Source organism: Canis lupus, chromosome 13 (genome assembly GCF_003254725.2).
Source record: "Canis lupus dingo isolate Sandy chromosome 13, ASM325472v2, whole genome shotgun sequence".
NCBI classification, from domain to species: Eukaryota; Metazoa; Chordata; class Mammalia; order Carnivora; family Canidae; genus Canis; species Canis lupus.
Window position 1 is genome coordinate 46,182,308 of NC_064255.1, and position 15,798 is coordinate 46,198,105.

Sequence of the window (15,798 nt, forward strand, 5' to 3'; positions counted from 1 at the left end):
AGGATTTATCCTGGTTGTAGCGTGTGTCAGTACTTCATCTATTTTTAGGACTGAATAATATTTCATTATATGGATGCATCACATTTTGTTAAACCAAACCAATCATCAGGTGATGAGCATTTGGGTTGTTTTTCCTTTGGGGGCAATTTTGAGTGCTATTACTAATAAAAGTCACATGCAAATTGTGTGAACATATGTCCTCAAATCCCCTGGGTACAGGGGTCGAATTGTTGGGTCATATGATAACTTTATGTTTAATTTTTCCAAAGTGGCTGTACATTTTACATTCCCCCCAGCAATGTATAAAGGTTCCAAATTCTCCACCTTCTCATTAATATTTGTTATTGTATCTTTTTTAATAGTCATTCTGGTGTCTCAGGATGGTTTTGATTTACATTTCCTTAATGGCTAATGAAGTTGAGCATCTTTTCATATGCTTATTGGTTAGTTATCTTCTTTGTAGAAAGGTTAATTTAAAACTTTTGCTCATTTTTTGATTGGGTTGTCTTTTTTTATTATTGAATTGTAAGAGTTCTTTATACATCCTGAATTCTATACTATTATCAGATATATGATTTGCAAGCATTTTCTCCAATTCTGTGGACTGTCTTTCTTGATTTGAAGTAAACAAGGTTTTAAGTTTGGCTAAGTCCGATTGTGCTGATTTATTTATTCAGGTAAAGAGATGTGTCAATGACCAGGTTTCCAGTTTAATTTATATTTCTATTCAATCCTATAGTTACAAAAGAGGCAGTATCTATGAAGTAGACAAAGACTGCATAGTCAGAAGACACCAAATTCATTTTGTCATGAGACATGGAAATAAAAAAATGTTTTTCTATATAAGTTAGGGCAAAATTGCATGACAAGACATCAAAATAAATCTGAGCAATTTCTTTGACAATGGATAGAAGTTAGGATGATCTCTATCTAGATGGCCTATCTGCTTGTAGAATTTCTGTATTTTTAAATGTTTTGGAATCTGTCCCTAGACTAAATGGTAATTTTATTAATTCGCACATCTTTGCTTGGCATCATTTCTGAAGATGTGCAGTTATACAAACATATTTCCCCTGTGACATTTCAAAATGTTCTCAATCGTTAAAATTAATTTTAAAGACATCTGTGCCAATATGTATGATATATTTGCTTCTCCTACAGAGAGCTGCAATAGCCAGAACTTCACTAGGGTAATAACAAAATATGCTATAGCGACTTCCAAGTACTGTATAGTTTTGTAATGGAAAACAAGTTGGAGAAACTTTGAAGGTTTGTCAGAAACTGCAATGCCTGGGTGGCAAGTGGGATTTCATTAGGCCTAGGGGACATTGTGAAACCCTCTTCGCAGCCATCTGTTGCTTTGTATCTCATATTCTACTGGAAGCCAGTCCAAAGAGGATAACAAGTGAAAACTATTTTGGCAACAAAACAAAATATAAGAAACTCAAAACAAACATCTCCTCATAAACAGATTTTCTGTTGGATTCAAATCACACATGACAACAATGTTTAGAAAATGCACATATTAAACTCACTAAAAAGTGCCAAAAGAGATAGAGTGAAGAAAGGAAGGAAAACAGGAGGGGACACTTTTCAGAAAGCAATTTGTCTGTTTAGTTGTGCTTCTTCAATAAGGCAGTATTTCCTTGAGGGCAGAGACCGTCTTCTTCACTCTCTAGTGCTAGAACCTCAGGGCTGGCTAAGAATGCTAAGAGAAAATATAGGAAAGGATGGTATGGTCCAGATAAGAAATGAGCTTGAATGAAAATACCTACAGCATGCAATTAGAGAGTAGAGAAGAATACTGATGGTGGAAGTGGAATTCTAGAGTGAGGTCTTTAAGGCCCATGCCTTCACTCATTCAGCACCTATTTCTGGAGAACTGACCACGGGTACTGTGTGAGGTGCTGGGGATAAGAGCTATACACAAAACAGAACAAATCCCCACCTTCATGATAGAGTTTATAATTAAAAGCTAATACTTATGAGGCACAGAAATTGTGCCGAGCATTGTATTCAGAGCTCGTGTGTATTATTTCTTTGGATCTTCACACCAATCCAATGGTCTCACCTACAGATGAGATAATAGACGTTTAGCTTGAGAGACTTGCAGAGAACCAGGAACCAGGGACTTAAAAGCACTGAGCCTCTGATCTTCCCTCCATCACAGGTTCACCATGTGACTCTAAGACCACAATCTTCTAGTTGCTATGCATTGTTTAATTCAGGAAGACAATTATGCAAATGAGCGTTATATCATCGTACCCTATATTTTAGCATTACAGTCACTTATAGATGAGAGAGAAAACCTCAATATTTGTAAAGTCTCAATCCATGGACTTCAAAAAGGGAACTCTGTGTCTCTGATGGCTCTTGAAAGGAGAAAGGAGGGAATGAGGACATATAAAGAGATGCTCACATAAGGGAGAGTAATGCTGAGTTTTTCTAAGAAAGAAAAGTGCCATTCTCATGAGGGATAAAGAATTGACCTTCAGTGCCTAGGGAAAAGAGGAGAAGAGGTAAAAAGAAGAAACCTGGCAAGCTCTGTGCTAGGGAGGTGTAGAAGTCATAAAGTGATTATTAATGAGAGGATGGGGGTATAAAAAAACCTGAGAAACCATTCAACTGTTTGTTATTTCTGATGGTCTTTCTGTAATTCAGATTCTGGAAAATACCTCATACTAGTACAACCCTCCAGGAAGATCTACAGAAATCAGATTGCTAAATGAAAGCTAATTATGACTTATTGTCCCACCTAATGTCATTTGTGGGTTTTTCAACCTTCAACGGTTCAAATTTAGAACACTGAAAGTCCTTCCAGGGGCTCGTGGCCACAGCTGTCATAAACACTGCTTAGGTGATGTGTGATAGAGCACAGCAGACTGTGATAGAGCACAGTGGACAGCGGACTCCTGGGAGAAAAAGATACATGGCAGTACATGACTATGGGGTCTGTGACTTCGTAATCCGTTTTAACAATGTTGCATCTTCACTACTAAGACACAGCAAGTCATGTTTTTCCCCCCAATTCTCATAATTTATAGCTTTTCTCTTAAAAGCATTGTTTTAGTTTATATTCTACTGGGATATCAAGTCTCAACAGATGTAATGATTCAAAATTAAAGAAATATAAATCCTTGAGTCAAAGTCAACTTCACTTCAGGCTTCTAATATGTGTGGCAGAAAAGGAGATCTCAAAATCACAACAGAATGTTATAATGCGCGATAATCCTAGGGAATCAAAAGCTAAATTAGAAATTGCCATGTGATGTATTGTGTAAATTGCAGCCCACATTTGTGCTTCATTCCGTTCAACAAATATTTGCAGAGTGCAATATGCCAGGCTTTGTGCTACAGGCCTGTATACAGAGACAGAATGGCACAGTCCCAGGTTTTGTTGGATTTACTCTACGATTTGTCTGATAAAACACATAACAATACAATACATGATAAGTTTCCATGTATTTTCTACACCATAAAAAGGAAATGACCTTACATTGCTAGCAGAAATGTAAAGTGGTATAGCTGCTCTGGAAAATAGTTTGACAATTCATTTTATTTTTTTTTATTTTTATTTTTTGACAATTCATTTTAAAACTAAATACACACACACACACAATAAATAAATTAAAATTAAATACACACTTACCATACAACCCAGCAATTATGCTTGAAGGCATAGAGCCTAGGGAAATGAAAATGTGCAGAAAAACCTGTACATGAATGTTCATAACAGCTTTACTTATAATAGCCCCAAACTGGAAACAACCCATCCATCCATCCATAAGTGAGACACATCTGCCACAGAATACTCTCAGCAACAAAACGCAATGAACTATCGATACACATCACAACTTCGATCTCAAGGCCCTTTGAGCACAAAAGTCAATCTCAAAAGGTCACTTACTGTATGATTCCATTTATATACAACATTCTGGAAATGGTAAAAGTATAAAAGTGGAAAACACATGAATGGTTGGTATGAGATAGAGATGGTGGAAGTAAAACTATACCATGTCAGTAAGTGCAGTGGAAAAAATAAAGCAGAGGGCTGATTTGGGGAGAGGGCTATTACTAATTTTTGTAAGATGGTCAGAAAGGCTGCTCTGGAGGAAATCAGAGAGAGCCGAATGAGAATCTGAGGACAAGAAGATGGAAGAGTCAGGCCCTGGGCAGGTACGTGCTTGGTGTATTTGAATCAGTGTAGCTGAATTAAGGAGGGCAGAGGGGCAAGAGGTACTGCTGAAAGGTTGAGAAGGTCTAGAAAACAGAGGACAGACCGTGAAGAGTCTTGTAAGAAACTGCGTGGATTTTGGCTTCTTTGCTGATTGATGCCCAGAACTCTTAGCCTTCACTTCTGCTAAGTGTTTACTTCTATGGTGCCTAGAGAGCTCAGGAAGAATTACCAACACTTACTACCTAGGTAAGTTGGCCTCAGTTTCCCCGTTTGTTCAATGCAGGATAATAAAAGCAGTACCTTAATAGGGCTCCTATGAAGAATCAATCCACTGTTTGCAATAGTGCCTGGCACAGATGTGTACAATAAATACTATCTATTATTATTATTTATTATATTCTAAAATGATAAGCACTTCTGATCGTGGCCCTGAGGTTAAGGATGAGGAATTCCATCACACTATTAAGAAGGAGAGACTAAATAAATGATACATAAAAATAAATGTATGCACATGCATGTGTGTATATGTGAAAAGAGAAAATGGTTTCTTAATCTGATTATTTCATTAGTCATAATAGCCATTATTTATCCCTGCTAGATACCAAAATTTAATTGGCTTCATTAAATTAGGTGTTGAAAGGTCATTAGGACTACATTACACATTGCTATTAAAAGGATGCTTTACCAGGCATTCTGACAAAGTATCCTGTGAGAATAAGACATGGACGAGACATGAATAGTGTAGGTGAACAAATGTACAAGGTTCCCTGTGGAATCACATATGGCCTCAGCCCAAACTCCATAAGTATCAAGGGATTACAGAAGTTGAACTCCTGCTTTTATTTCAGCATTACTCTGGGTCCTGAAAAGTTGCTTTCTTTTTTTTAGTATTTTCTAGTATCTATGTTTCCCAGTGAGTATAAAGTATATCAGAGCTGGAAGTAATTCATAAAAAATGGCTTGTAAGTTTCCATTAAAATCTCATGACTATGCAAATGTTCAGAACTCCAGCATAAATAATCACCACCATCCTTCCCCGTCCCCAAACTGTTGTAGTATGAATCATGAAAACACACAGCTGTGAGAATTAGTGTAGGGAAGACAGAGCTCCACTTCTGGCACAACTTCAAATGCCTCAGTGGAGCCTGAAAAATGTCAGGCGCCAAGTTCACACTGAAGCACTGCAGCTCCCATGGACAAACAAGATGCAGCCAACATGTTCTACAAGGTAAAATACTTAACACACATCACCCTTCATGCATTATAAAAAGGACTGGCTTGCAGAAATTCAGGATGAGGGACTTACGGGCCGCGCTAGTCACCTCTATGTTTGTTGTAAGGAAACCCAGGAGAAGAGCTGCACATCCAGAATGCTGATGTTTCAGTAAGATCTGGTGTTGATCTCTGGTCCTGCTTGTTTTTCCTTTTTCTTTTTCTCTCTCTCTTTGTTTCTTTTACCATGGTTACAACATTCCTGCTGTACTAATCCAAAGTGCAACTCACAGAGCTCCCAGAATGATATGCTCCTTTTGATAACAACTTCTCAATTCTGGATGGTGACGGTTCCAGCGGGTTCTAGTCCACAGTACATGTGTAAAGGTTTAAACTTTTTTGCTGACATAGAGGAAGTTACTCATGGAATAATTATCTTTGGTCCATAGCACACAGTCTGGCTGTGCTGAGATAGTTGTTTAAAATGAAAAAAAAAAAAATGTGTTAAGCAGCACTTTCAAACAGAATTTTTAAAAACACTGGTTGAAGTTAAAAGGTATGATGGTAGAGAAAATCCCATTTATAATAACAATGAAAAAGATAAAATACTTACAAATAAACTTAAAAAGTTTAAAGCTTGTATGAAAAACACTGTTCTAAAATGCTCCTGTAAAACACAATTGTAGGTTTGAACAAATGGAAAAACAAATGCCCAGTTCTTGATTAGAATAGCTCAGTATCATTAAAGATGCCTGAGCTAAGTCAATTTCTAAATTTTGTGAAATCGCAAAATACTTACAATAAACCTTTTTCTTCCTGAAAATAAACAAATTGACCTTACTAAATAATAAAGTTTATGTGAAAAAAAAATAACAACGGAAGATTATCTAAGGAAAACAATGTAAAAGGAAGTGCTATGAGAGAGGAATAGCCAAACAAAATATTAAAACCTACTACAAAGTCTTTATAACTAAAATGGTGTGGTTGTGGAACATGAATAGACAGGCCAATGAAACAGAAGAACAAGTCCAGAAAGATACCTGACCACAGAAGGAAATTAGTATAGGATGTGGGTGCTTCTCAATATGTGGAGGCAAAGGTGGACTTTTTAATATATGGTGTAGAACAACTGGAAAGTCACTTGAGAAATGATAAATTTTGATCCATTCTTCATGCTAATCATAAGCACAAAAACTCCAAACTGACCAGGTATTTAAAAAATAAAATTAAAAAATTTTATTTATTTAAGATTTTATTGATTTACTCATTAGAGACACAGAGAAATGAGGCAGAGACATAAGCAGAGGGAGAAGCAGGCTCCTTTCAGGGAGCCTGATGTGGGACTTGGTCCCAGGACCCCGATTCACAACCTGAGCCAAAGGCAGACATTCAACCACTGAGTCTTCAGATGCCTCCTTAAACAATTTTAAATCAGTAAAGTCCTCTATAATTCTTCCATAACCTGAAAGTTAAAAAGACTTTGTAACTCTGAATCAAAAATCCAAATGCTCAATAAAAGGATTGATATATCTGACCATCTTTAAAAAAATGCATGGCAAGAACACTATATGCAAAATCAAATGGGAACAAATTATAAAACATGGGCAAATATCCCATAAAAAACTAATGTCCCTAATTTATAAAGAACTTTAAATAAATTGTTGAAAAAGAATCCATAAATACTATAGAGAAATATATGTAAAAGATAGGAATTAAAAATTCCCATGTAACATATAAATGACAATGAAGTAGAATTAGACGTTCAACTTCACTTAAAAGAGAAATGTGTACTAAATTAACATTGAAATACGATTTCTCATTCATCAGATTAGCAAAACTCAAAAGCTTGACAATAGAGTCTGTTGTGAGGCTGAAGACACACAGGCCTCCTGCAACATGGCTGGTGGGAAAGCAATAGCGTACTACCCCTAAGGAGGGGAACTTGGCAATATCTAATAGAGCTGGATGCATCTATCACCATGCCAGCAATACCAGGACTACGGTGACACAACTAGGAATTTACCCTGATTATATATCTCAAACACATATACACAGGGTTATCTACTGCATTATTAGATGTAAGCACAAAATATTAGAAACTACCTAAATTTCCAAAGACAGGATATGGTTGGATAAAGTATGGTGCATGCACACAATGAAATACTAGGCAAATGTAACAAAGAACAAGAAAGCTCTCTACGAACTGGTATGTAACAGTTTCAAGGCTATATTGTTAAGTAAATAAAGCACAATGCAAAAGAGTACATATATATGCTGCCTTTGAGTAAGAAAAAGGGAGATATAAGAAACCATACATTTCCCAACTTACTTTTGCAAGAGGAAACACAGAAGAATAAATCAGAAACCAATGAAATTGTTTGCCTAGAAAAGGGTAAATGAAGCATGAGGATCAAGTGATGGAAGGGATGGAGGAGTAAGTGACATTTCTGAAAACAACTTTTTGTATGGTTTTAAATTTGGAAGAATGTTAATGTTGCATATATTTAAAAACACAATTAAATTAATAAGCATAGGAAATAACCCTAAAGTTGAACACAAACAGAAATAAATAAGTGATCCCAACTGAATAACAGAACCATATGGGGGTGGGGAGAGGCTAGGGAAGAACTGATCCAAGTAACTTGAGAGCACAATGCTTTGATAAATACCCTTGGTCTAGGGGAAAAAAAAGAACTGTAAGTAAATCCTGAACTATTTTTAGTAGGTGTCTTTTTTATAGTGGTATGACTACAGCAATTGTGAAACTACTTTTTCTTTTTGTTTGTGTACTGTAGGATTAAGCAAATGGAATACATATGGAGACACTGCTGAGAGCCACGGCTCTTACTGTGAAAAAGTGAAATAAAATATCATATAAATATATATATATATACACACACATACACACATATACATGTACACTGTATGTGTGTGTGTATGCAGTGATATCCAGTAACAATGAGTATATCTAGTGACTAGATCTTGGTTTTTATATAGCACTCCCCACTGAAAGGAACCAGGGAATTCTGAAAAACGGCAGATTCCAGGGATGAAGTAAGAAAGGTATAAGACAAGCTTGGCACAACTGTTGTGCCAGAAGGGAAACTGTCCACAAATAATGGGGCATGTCAAATGCACATGGAAGTCAGCTTGATGAGGCTAACACTTGCTATATCTGAGTCAATTGAGCACCAAAATCAGTGAATTACAATGCATTTAATTAAGTAGGAATCCATAAGTCCATACTGATAATAACTAAACATTATACATAGACAGTTATGGGAGAAGAGAGCTTTTCTTTCTAATAGATGTCAACTGATGAGTAGTAGCCTTGAAAATCATCCTTTACAACCATCATTGTAACATTGGTTTGAGCAAGAATCAGCAGGTGAAAGTTGATGTGGAGTACGATATTTGTACAGTCTCAAAGTAAATGACCATAAATGGCTTATTATTTGCAAAGGATAATATAGTAATTATATTACAGGAAGAAGTGAGACAATACCTTGACATGATGATCAAAACTAACATCACAACCGAAGAAGGATGGCTCTAGAGATGCTACCCTGAAAATGTTACAACTTCATTTATGTAGTTTGCTGGCTGGAGGGCGAGGTGTGTAAACTGAAATTAAATAAATGGATTCCGGGAGCCAGGTTTCTAACTGTTGGTGTGGAAGTATACAGATAAAAAAGGGAGTGAAAACAGAATGATCCATGTGATAAATGGATTAGAGCTGGAAACATCAGTGTACACTAATATATGTATTACACAGATTTGTATACATACACACATTTGGTTATTCAATCAGCCAAAAGAGTCTAGAAGACTAATGGCATCCCAGTAACAATGAGCTTATCTAATATTATTCAAAGTTCTCGATTTCTAAAATTATTCCAGTGAAAAGAACCAGGGCTCTCTGAAGAAATAGCTGCATCTAGGACTATAAGGCATGAAATATAAAGATGAGTCTGGATAATCTTGCAGCGTTAGAAAGTAAGGAAAAGCTGAAAAATAAGACAAATCTCATAAGGATTTATCAAAGGAACCAATTGAAAGAGCTCCCAAAGGTCAAACTAGAACAATCTGAGCAACAAAAAATAAAGTAGTATTGGATTATAGCTTCACATATAAACTGTTTCATTAGTATATATCAATATAAATAAATAATTGAATAAATTAACAAATGAAGGATAAAAGAAAATGTCTTGTATAGGGGAATTTAAAATAATTTATGTAGATACTTTGCCCTCAAGGAGGTGGAATATAACTCCTCACTCTTGCATATAGGACTTCTGTCTGACAAGGTCAGTATGTAAAGGGTTGAAAAGGAGTAACTGCTGTTGAGAAACCTGACAAATACTATCTCAGCCACCTGGTCAACATCATGTTGATAGTATGCATCCTTGATACCATGTGATGATAATGGCACTTTATCTTTGTGGTCTTCCTCCTCAAAACATATAATGCTAGTGTAATCATCAGAAAAATCCCAGTTGAGATACATCCCACAAAATATCTTAGCAGTATTTAAGACTGTCAAGGTCACCAAAAATATTGAAAGTCTAAAAAACTGTCATATCCAAGAAAAACCTAAGGAGACGTGATGACTAAATGTAACATGGTATCCTGGATGAGATCTTGGAACAGAAAAAGGATACTAGGCAATGATGATTTTACCATTTAAATTTTTTCATATTTAAGTATGTTAATTTGGTTTATGTTATATGAAATTCTGTTACTGATTATATTTCAAGACCACTTGTGTTTCACAGTTTATCATGTTTAAAAGTCAATGCCATATAAAGATTAAGATAAAATTCATTCTTCTATTCTTGAGGGCATTAGGAAGTAGCTATGTACTTAGCACCATGATGAGTACATTTGGGAAATTGAGCACTAGGGAGTTAGTCTAAGATAAATTGCACTTAAATAACTTAAAATAACTATAAGTGAAAGTCCTTTACAACTGGTTGACAGAGGCTAAAAGGTTTCATGGACTGGTGGATCTGGATCTAGGCCTAGAATTCTGATGTCAGTGGAAGATAAGGAAAGGGTTTTCATGGAAGGACTTTAGGATCCACATTATGAATCACTTTGCTGTGTTACCTGCAATAAACGTCACTCAAAAAATGACTGATGACCGTATGAATGGATGAAAGAAAGAAAAAGGGAGCATAGAATGGAAGAAGGAGGGACAGGGAAAGGAAGAACTAAGACACATAAAATCTCTAAGGCATCTCAACCAACTTCAGAACATCACACTTCTAGCCTTAATACATACATTAATTTAAAAGAACGCATTTACATAAGATTCTTAACTTTGACTTTAACAACACAAAGATATAAACCCAGCTGGGATTTACTGTGCAGACAGTAGGGCTCAGAATCCCAAATCTATAAGGTGAGCAGAGAACAATAAAAGTCCTAGCATCTGCTCTCAAAGGGTCTGCAAGCTCCATTGGCCAAGTGGGCGACCTGAAAATTTGCACTGGAAGCTCTCCCATCCTTACTCCAAGACAGGGACATAAAATGTTGTCAATGTATTCCACTGAAGTAGTATGACATGGTGGTTAAGAGTACAAGTTTTGGAATCAGGACAGGTTTGAATTCTTGGTTTGCCACTCACTAGCAAAGTTTTGCTATTTCTCCAAGCTTTAATTTCCTCCAGGAGAAAATGAAGATTATAGTAGATTCCTCAGGAGATGGTAGAGGATTATCCCCTCAGTCGACAAGCCCTGTTTCTCCAATCCACCCACTTCTGTCAATTGTTACTGCATAAACCAAGTTACCATCTTCTCTAGCCCATAGGACAGCAGCTTCTCCACTGGCCTATCCTTATTTTTCACCTCCTCCCATTCCATACATTCTCCACGCTAGTCATGGGATCCCATCTAAAATGCAAATATCATTATTATCTTTACATTAAACATTGACTTCCCCATGGTTCTCAGGATAAAAACCCAAGGCCTTAAACTAGCTTTCAAGGCCTATGTAATCCTACTGTCTTCCATCACTTGGGTCACATTTGCTTTTCCATCTAACCTCCCAATCCCAATCCCTTTGCCTTTTGCCTCAGGTTTTTGTGTTTTTGTTTGTTTGTTTGTTTTTAAGATTTTATCTACTCATGAGAGACACAGAGAGAGAGAGGCAGAGACACAGGGAGAGGGAGAAGCAGGCTCCATGCAGGGAGCTGGATGTGGGACTCGATCCGGGACTCCAGGATTATGCCCCGGGCCGAAGGCAGGCGCTAAACCACTGAGCCACCCAGGGATCCCTTGCCTCCGAATTCAACCCAAACCTCATTTCCTAAGGAAACCTCCCCTGACCTCAAGACCAGCCAGGCAGAGCTTAGTGCTGCTCCCCAAATATTTGTGGATTTCCTTCTTCCAGGTACATGGTAGGGCTGCACTTTTCCTAGCACCTGTAAGTTAAGAGTCACCCATACCCTTGACTAAGTCTGGCCAAGGAAATATGAGCAGAAACTATTGGGTTATTTCTTGGTAAAAAGTTCAATAGCCAGCCCTGTTTACTATGCTTTTTTTTTTCTTCTTCTAATAAAAATGGCCATGTGATTATGGGTGGATGTTGTCTCACTGTGCCTTGGATTGAGGCAGACAAAAATAATGATGTAGAACAGAGCCTTCAGCCCACTCCTGATGGACACGTAGTACAAGCAAGAAATAAATCTTCATTATTTTCTGCCACTAAAAGTTTGAGGCTGTCTGTTTTTTCATAATAATCTATCTTATCCTTACTGGTAGATTTGTTAGAAATCCCACTAGAATACTCTCCCCACTAACAATCTCACTTTTCACAACTGTAATCACATAATTATATGAGTGGGAGTCATTTGTTTAATGACCCTCCTCCTGCTAAAATATAATCTTCACTAGGGCAGGGACTGTTTTCTTGTTCACTTTTGAGGCCTAAGCACTAGCATAGTATCTAACACAATTCTCAATAAAAATCAGAATCATGAACAAATTCAAGAGATAATGTGTATAAAATCATTAGTATAGAACAAAGATACACAAAATGCTCAATAATGATAGATTATTTCATCTTTTTTCCTCTTGTTTCTATTTATTATTTTATTATATAATTACAACAATTTAATTAGAGACAGCTTAGTGTAACGGTTAAGATTTGAACTTTCAAAGTCCCTGGGGATCTGAATCCTGGCTCCCCCAACTACTGGCTATGTGACCTTGGACAACTAACTTAAACTTTGTGCTCCTCAATTTCCTTGTCTGTAAAGTATGACACAATACCTCATAGGGACTGTCATAAGGATTAAATTAACTTATAATATAGCTAGAACTATATTACATAATAAGTAATATTGTACATAATAAGTAATAAGTGCTTGGGTACATAATAAGTAATATGTGTTTGTTAAATACATGCATATATGCCTACAAACCACACATAATTTATTAATATAAAAAGGGGTTTAGCAGCTCCTATTGAACTACATATCCAATCTTCCCCAAAAGAGCTGCACAGAGAGGCTCTGGGTTAGATGAGGTAAACACACTCTATTATTTCTTTCCCACTACATGCAACTATAAACCCCCCCACAGAATTCATGAAACCAAAATGTGAGAAGCTAGACTTTGAAATCCTATCAAACTGTGGTAAATATTCTCTCCTCCAGCTTGAACTCAACACAGTCTCAAACCCAGAAATTCAATTAGAATGACTGTAGATTTCTCATCAGAAACTACGGAGGCCAGAAAGAAATGAAAAAATATTTTTTAAGTGCCAATATTTTTTAAGTGCCATATTCAGTGAAAATATTCTTCAGGATTGAAGGTGAAATAAATATTATTAGATGAAAGAAAATTAAGAGAATTCCTTTCTGCCAGACCTATTTTTAACAGCTACAGGAAGTTTTCAGACAGAAGGAAACTTGGTATCAGAAAGAAATGATAATCAGAAGGAAACTTGGAACATTGGAAATAAAGGAAGAACAATGGAGAGGGTAAATATCTTGGCAGATATAATAGATTATTCTTTTCTTATTGAGCTCTTTAAAACACATTTGGTGACTGAAATAAAAAATTATAACATCTGATGAAGTTTTTAATGTACACAGATGTAATACACATGAGAACTAAAACATAAAAATATTTAGATATATGAATAGTATTTCTACATTCCATTTGTAGTAAAAGTATTGATAGCAGTAATTAGTTAAGTACACATATTACAATTCCTAGAGCAACCTCTATAAACACTATACAAATAGATTATTAAAAAATGTTCAAACTACCTAAAAGGAAGGCAAGGGAAAACAACAGAATGAAAAACACAAGGGAGAAACAGAAGACAAATAATAAAGAGGTAGACTATCTCTAAACATTGCAAGACCTACAATAAATCTAAATGGTCCAAACATACCAAATTAAAAGAGATTACAGATTAAAGAATGAAAGGAAAACAGATGCATGACAAACTGGAACACAAGAAGAAGAAAACAGTGTAGTTAGGAGACTTAGAAGTATGTCATTCAAAGAAAAACTGAAAACACATAAGAGCAGCTCAAAAAAGAAAAGGTTGGGACAGGGTATCTTTAAAGTTTTAAGAAATCTACAGTAAGAACCTGTTCTTTATTCTACACCAGGTCCATGCTAGGAGCTTCCAAATACTTGGAAGTGGTATAAGATTTGCTTTCATCTTGACTTCCAGAGGCCAGGATGAATGAGTGTCAATTGAAGTACAGAGATCAGTAATTGTAAGAAACCAAAGAAAGAATGAGAGAGCCCAAGACCCATGCCCTCTTCGGTAGTGTTTGCAGTAGAGCTGGATAAATACTGGAGTTAGGTGATACCATGGGAGGAACTTATGGGAAGGAATGGCAATTGCATTAATATTTAAATCTTTTATTTTATTACAACATCTAGATATGAGGCTGACAGGTTCTTCCACTTCAGGCTTGCTAATTTACATATTTTCTTGATATATCATCTATTTATAGTATGGAAATAAAGAAAATTGCAAAACTCTCTTCAGCAGGCTCGTGAGACACTAGCCTTCCAAAGATCAGACAATGGGATGCCTTCTCCAGAATGAAAAAGAAAATGCTGCAGAAATTTTTTTATTACTTCTCATAGAGGACATATTTAATTTTAATCTACCCAGCATTCATCTTCCATTCTCTTTTAAAAAATATACTTTTGTAAAAGATTCTATTTATTTGAGAGAGAGAGAGAGAGAGTATAAGTGGGTGGTGGGGGTGTACAGAAGGAGAAGCAGACTCCCCACTGAGCAGGGAGCCCAATCTCGGGCTTGATCCCAGGACCCTGAGATCATCATCTGCCATTTTCTGATACCTCTACCTCCTTCACTCTGTTCCCGAGCACTGAGTAGGCTGACTGTCTCTATAGCTTAAGGGTAAAGATTGGACCTTGGCCTGGCCACTCAGGGCACTGCACTCCTAGGTCACAGAATTGATTCAGAGATGGGTACATCATCTAACTAAAGTTATTCAGAGCAAGTAACTAAGACTCTTATTCAAGAAACTAGGATAGAAATACTTTTTGTTCCTTCCTTGTATATGAGTATAGACAAGGAGGACATATATTGCTCAGGGTAGGCTAGATTATGTCACAGGAAGATGGGAAAACCTCAGTGACTTAATGTAACAAAAGTTCTCCCTCACCCACACATCCACCATGGATTACCAGAGGAGCCTTGCTCACTTAAGTCACGTAGGGACCTAAGTGGGGAGGCCCCATCTTGACACATGCTTTGGTATTCACCATGGTTAAGGAGAAAGGGACACAGTGAATAATGCAATGGTTCTAAAAGCTTCTACCCAGAAGTTACGCATGCTTCCTATGTTCACATTTTATTGGTGAAAGCAAATCGCACGGTCACATCTAACTTCAGGGGACAGAAAAGTGTAATTTTACTATGTACCCAGATGAAGGAAAGCTAGAAATATATAGTGAACAACTAACAATTATTCAGGATAGAAGCTTGGAGTTGCCAGGCTTGTGAAAAACACTGACAGGCAGGGAAAGATGGAGTCCCAATGACACAGTTGAAGTTTCTGGATCTAGCTATGCCTGAAGGAGAATGGCCTTGAACTGTTAGTTTATAGTGAAACAATAAACCCCCCTTTTTTGCTTAATTCAGTTGGGTTTTCTTCTATAACTGACAAATTAAAGTATCCTGAGCCACCTACTTCTCAAAAAACAACAGTCAGATAGTAATTTTGGTTCTGAGGGATAATGGTAGAAGGTAGAAGGATGTTAACCTATCCCTGAAATACCAACAGGTTTTTGAGAAACCACAGAGCCTCTAGGTGCCACCACCTTTTCAGAGATAGCTCAGATTCTGTGTGTAATAAAAGTTGAAAACTCATTAATTCTTATTGCACCCAGACAAAATTTCTGCAT

At 36.6% G+C, this 15,798-nt stretch overlaps 1 protein-coding gene across 5 annotated transcripts in view; it reads right to left on the minus strand.

Moving 5' to 3' along the window:
• The window catches only part of SCFD2 (sec1 family domain containing 2), a 419,880-nt gene that overhangs the window by 190,918 nt on the left and 213,164 nt on the right, over window positions 1-15,798 (minus strand). The window lies entirely within an intron of this gene.